This window comes from Brachyhypopomus gauderio, chromosome 17 (assembly GCF_052324685.1).
Source record: "Brachyhypopomus gauderio isolate BG-103 chromosome 17, BGAUD_0.2, whole genome shotgun sequence".
NCBI classification, from domain to species: Eukaryota; Metazoa; Chordata; class Actinopteri; order Gymnotiformes; family Hypopomidae; genus Brachyhypopomus; species Brachyhypopomus gauderio.
The window spans coordinates 312,981-319,198 of NC_135227.1; positions in this window are offsets into that span (position 1 = coordinate 312,981).

Here is a 6,218-nt window from a genome sequence, read left to right on the forward strand (position 1 = left end):
CAACACCTCACACGTCTCGGTAGCCGCTAAGCGATACAAGAGTAGTTTAGTAACTTTTATTCTGTGAAAAGAAACCGATTACATTGCATACTTGGAGTCGAGGTCCAGTTTTTGTAACCTTCCTACACTCTTCAGTGACAAGTTATGATCAGTGGGATTCATTTTGGAATAAACAAAAACATTTTATACTTCCATATATGCATTTTATAATTTTTTTTAGGACAAACATTTTGATATAAACCCTTGAACCCATCCCAATTATATATACCATTTTAATTTTTTTCAAACATTTACATAAGATAGAAAAAAATAATAAATAAGTAAATCACTGTTGCTCTTTGGAACAGTTCTGACATGTTTCTGTTGAGACAATATTTCTTCTCTTCATAATTCTGTTTAAAGAGAAGTCCTTTGGTAGGACACATACCATCAATGCTTTAGGAAGTTGTATGACTGAGACACACACACACACACACACACACACACACACACACACACACACATAAGCACACTCTCACACTTGGTCCTACAAATACCTTGGTGTCCACCTTAACAACAAGCTGGACTGGACTGACAACACAGCTGCTCTCTACAGGAAGGGTCAGAGCAGACTGTATCTCCTAAGGAGACTCAGATCCTTTGGTGTGCAGGGGTCACTCCTGAGGTCCTTCTTTGATGCTGTGGTGGCATCAGCCATATTCTACGGAGTGGTCTGCTGGGGTAGCAGCATCTCCACCGCTGACAGGAAGAGACTGGACAGGATCATAAGGAAGTCCAGCTCTGTCCTCGGGTGTCCTCTTGACCCAGTGGAGGTGGTGGGAGACAGGAGAATGAGGTCTAAGCTAAAACACATGCTAAAGAACCTGTCCCACCCCATGCACCACTCTCTGACCGCACTGAGCAGCTCCTTCAGTGCCCGGCTGCTGCACCCGCGGTGCGTGAAGGAGAGATACCGCAGGTCCTTCCACACACCGTCAGACTGTTCAACACGCACTGCACTCAATAATCTGTAGTTAATGTTTAACATTGCTACCACATGCCGGACAAACTGTGCAATTCTTCTTTCAATATGGCTAATGTGCAATAGCTACTACTTCTATGTGCAATAACACCTTACATAAGATTACTACATTTTTAATAGCACATATTTCTGTAACCAGTATACATAAATTTTTTTGTTTTTGTTTTTTAAATTATTATCTACCTTATATATTGTCTTTTTACTCCCTCTCCTTGTCTCTTCCTCTCTGTTGCTGTAATATTGCAAATTTCCCCGCTGCGGGATCAATAAAGGACTATCTTATCTTATCTTATCTTATCTTTAATAGTTGAACCCGTCATTGAGATGGAAGTGCTAAGAAACAGCTTGGCTTTGTTGGTTGCTAATACGTTCCTTCTTATAATTCCTTCTTTTGTTATTCCTTCTTTACACGTTCCACATCCATGCCTTCATATATTCATTTGGGTATTTAGGTCAAAAAAGTATCTTGCTGTTCTTATTTTAGATAACATTTCACACAACTTCCATGTTTATGTTTGAGATTAATGACAAAATGAAAACTAAATATATATATAAAAAAAAGTGTTCATAGATATAAAATACAACTTTCTAAATAATTAAACTGAGTTTTCTCCCCACACATGCCAGAAATATGCTGGATTACAAAGCCAGTACATCCGCATTTATTCCTGAAATCAAAGTCAAAGCGATGAAACGAATCAAAGCACGCTACTGCTCCCGAAGCCCTCCTTGGTCCAAACCAGACTCACTATGTCTTCCATCACCCAGAGAAAAAGCAGTCAGTGGGAACAAGAGAGGAAAGCAAGACCCTCTTTACCAGATGAATGACGTGTTCGGCTCAAATCTGACCGATTTACAACTTAAACCACTCATAAATATTGTGTTTTACATCTGATTGCTGCAAGGCCTTATGCCATCCTCCACACTATGCACTGGAACATATAAAAGTGATGATCATCTTTTTCATTGAATTTTGAGTGTTTTAAACCAACGTTTTACATCTGTGTTTGGCCGGCGTATCCTGCTGTTCCTGTCCTCCCACCACGACTTTGATAAGATGGTGGAAAACTACATCCCTGCTAAATATTGCTAAACTTGACCAACACTATCCTTGATCTGTCTTTTTTTTCAGATAACTACTTCAACCGTTTTGCACAAAGGCTCAATATCTCAGTAGTAAAGCTAAAGTGGATCTTGTTGATAAAGTTGCAGGTAAGTAAACAATATACAGTGTCTAATCTTTTGTGGTTGTGTATACAGAAATATTCTACAAATTCAAATGCATTTATCAAAAAACTATTCTTTCAGAAAGTCATTCCACTGATATGCTAAGAGATGCCAGAGATAAAAAAAAGATAAAAGATTTACCAGAAATACTATAATTCCTATATTAATTAATAATAATTATAATATTGATAATAATCATTCCAGAGAGTTACCATAGTTACCAAATACTGTCACTTTAGTTGAATGAAATCTTTCTAGGTTAAGAAAATGCTTCTGTAATAACCCAGTGCTGTCCAGGGTTGATTTATTTATCCTTGTTCCTTTTAAATGTTCTTTTTATAGAGCTGGTTAGGGAACTCTACCCCCGCAAGCCACAACTGGTTGAGCAGAAGGTGCTCCCTCTGCTCTGGTAGCTCCTGGGGACCTCCAGCAACAGTGGTACGGTCCACGGGAGGGGTGGAAGCGTGAGGGGGGCCACTGTCCACCTGTGCCAAGCCCTTCATGCTCACATGGGCCCCGCGCTGCTGGACTGAGCTGCTTCCCAACCTTCCAATATCCGCAAGAGTCTAAGCGAGTTTGTGAAGAACCTCCCGATCACCTGAGAGCTGCCAGCCAGACCTCCAGACCAAAATAAACCCCAACATGGATTTTACTTGAAGATGGAGATGTTTGTGCATTTCTTACTGTGCCTGCACTTTAAATGAAAGAGAGAGGAAGAAAGTCAAACGTTTTTAACATTTTGAATCAGCAAAAAGCTAAATCCTTAAACTCAGAAGTCCTTTTAAATAAGGAGCACAGATTTTAGCGAATCACATCAGGTTTAACACACCTAGGAGCTCTGCTCTGTTTGCACTTTGAAATACTAACACTTATGATAACTGTTGTCATGGTGACTATAGATATATATTGTTCTATGATTGTTATTTTCTGTTGACATATCCTGAGGTAACTGTGCAGAATGTAATTTATCACATGCACAAGGAACAAGGATCTATAGTCTTTTTGTTGTTTGGTATGCGTAATGTGACTTTTCAATGAGTTTTTCAAAGAGTCTTAAATGGTTGTTTTAAAAAAAGAAAAAGCTATGATGCACAAAATTACTTTTGTACTGTATAGCTAATAAGAGTAATGGCACAGTATTAGCTTAATATATGCTGAATGATGTTGCAGTATGTAATGTACATTTTGCAGATAGATGAACACTCCTTTAATGAAGTACTAACTAATTGATTATGGTCTATGTTATAAGTGGGACCTGTCCTAGACTTTTGCATGACCAGGTATATTGGTGGAGTAAACAGAATATGTTTGTACTTTAGATGTATTTTCATGCACAGATGTTTGAATAACTTTGGATGTAAAACAGATGTATTTTTGGTGAATTGTAACAAGCAAAACATTTGCTACAATCTAGCATTACACTAACATACATTTATAGTAAATAAAGTCATGCCCAGAGCTGCAATTCTCATTCCGTATTGTGCCAGTCTTAGCTATTTCCATATCTAATGTTCAGTTATATGGAATGTTTTTCAAGATGGGGTAAGACAGAGATTGATTTATATATATATAATAAAATGTTTATTTCTGTAAGCTCTAATGATTACATTTGAACACACACATACACAAGAAGATTCCAGGTGTGTAACAAGTGTACTAAAGAAAAAGATATAGAGACTAATAAAAACCTTCACTACCTAAATTGCAGTGAAGTACTCAAGGCTTTCCAGAGGAAGTAAACCACTGAAGGTTCTTTGGCCCCCCCTCCAAACAAACCAAGCTGTGGGAAACTCAAAGAGTGTCCCAGGCAAGTATGGATAAAGTTGTCCTCAAGTTTGTTGTCCAAGGCTTGCACCCGCCACACAATGTCCAGCAACAGGGCTTCATTGATCTTGTGCAACGTCTTCGGCCAAATACAAATATCATACTTACTTATCATATTACTGTTGTAAACAAAGTCACAAAGGCCTATATTGAAATGAAAAGAAAACTGAAAGCTGCCCTTAGTGAAATTGAGTTCATAGCAACAACAACAGACTGCTGGATGGTACACCGTCGCAGTTTCATTGGTGTCACTGCACACTGGTTTAACCCCCCGACCTTGCAGAGATCTTGTGCTGCCCTGGCATGCAAGCAACTTAAAGGGTCACATACCTTTTCTGCCCTGGCTGGTGCCCTTAATGATATTCACACAGAATTCACTATCAGAGAGAAGATTGTTCGCACTACAACTGACAATGGATCAAACTTCCTGAAAGCCTTCAGAATTTATGGGCAGACTGATGAGAACAACAATCCTGAACCTGTAGGAGAGAGTGATGGAGAAGAGGATGATGGCAGTCAAAATGATGATGGCGATGAAGAGGAAAGCGTTGAGGGTGTTGAATTTGTTGATGCTGGAGCCCTGTTGGATGAAGATGACTACTTGGAATACCAGCTACCCAAGCACCATCACCTTCTCAATTTAGTGTCCACAGTTGATGCTTTGAAAGCAGACGTCAACCCATTGTACAAGCGTGTGTCAAGGTCCACATTTGCCAAATGCTCTAGCCTGTGGAACAAAAGTTCAAGATCAACCACTGCATCTGAAGTAATTGAAGACCACTGCAAACTCCAACTCTTAAGGCCTGTTGCTACAAGGTGGAATTCACTCTTCTCAGCCATAGAAAGAATAGTGAGAATAACAAGAGAACAAGGCGAAGGAGCCCTTGCAGCTGTCTGCAGTGAACTAGATACACCCAAGTAAGAGTTTTTTTCTGCCTTTCAGATTTGTAGAAACACAACTACATTTCTAAATGTCTCAGATGACAATATTTTTCCTTTTTAATTACGAGTTCCTCCAGTTGAAGATGCTACATCAAGTAGGCTAAATGTTCCATGTTGTGTTTGTCTTTTCTTCTTTGTACAGGTTTACTCCTGTGGAACTTGCATTTCTTGCAGAATATGCGAAGACAATGAGCCTAGTTGCAAAGGCACTTGATGTTCTTCAAGGCGAAACCAGTGTGCAGATGGGATGGTTGGTCCCCACCATAACTCTACTAAGGACCAAGCTCCAACAACTTAACGTTGCCTCCAAGTTCTGCGAGCCTTTGATTGCTGCACTTCTTTCAGGTGTTGAAAAACGCTTCGGAGAGATGCTTACTGATCCAGAGCTGATAGCCGCAGCCATTTTAGTTCCCACATTTAAGACCTACTGGACAAGTGACGAAAATATCCTCAAATTTGGTGTCTCACTTCTCAACTTCCCCTCAATACGTATAATTTCTATCGAGACAGTGAAATGAGTTTGAAATGTCATTTAATCTCACACACCCCACTATCCAATACATAATTACAGTACTGTCGTGTAATCTAAGTTGTACTGATTTTTGTTTTTTTATTCCACAGGCCTTGACTATATCAGAAACCACTTGAACTGTCAGACCGAGAATCACATCAGTGAGGGCTCCCAATCATCTGAGGAAGAGGACTTCTTTTCCTCCTTGAAGAAGACCAGCCCTCTTGAAACCAACCAGCAGTTGGATGCATACCTGGGTTGCCCAAGAGACACAGTAGAGGTACTGAAGTCCTTCCCAGCTGTGTGCCAGCTATCACTTAAGCTTAATACGGCACTCCCTGCTTCAGCAGCCTGTGAAAGACTATTTAGTGTTGTAGGGCTGATCTTGAGGCCAAAAAGAACACACACTGGCTCAAAGAACTTTGAGAACCAGCTGCTTTTGCGGCTGAACAAAGCTTATTGGTAACTTTTTGTTGCACATTCTGTGCTTGACTGATGTGATCTCTCACCTGGTCACTGAACACATCCCACATCATCAAGAAAGCACAGCAAAGGCTCCACTTCCTCCGACGGCTGAAGAGAGAATCAGAATCAGATTTATTCGTCATACATTGTACAAGTACAAGATGAAATGCTTTCTTGCCCAGGGCCCAGTGTTAAAGCACCGAAAAACCAGAGCGGCGGCAGCGTAAC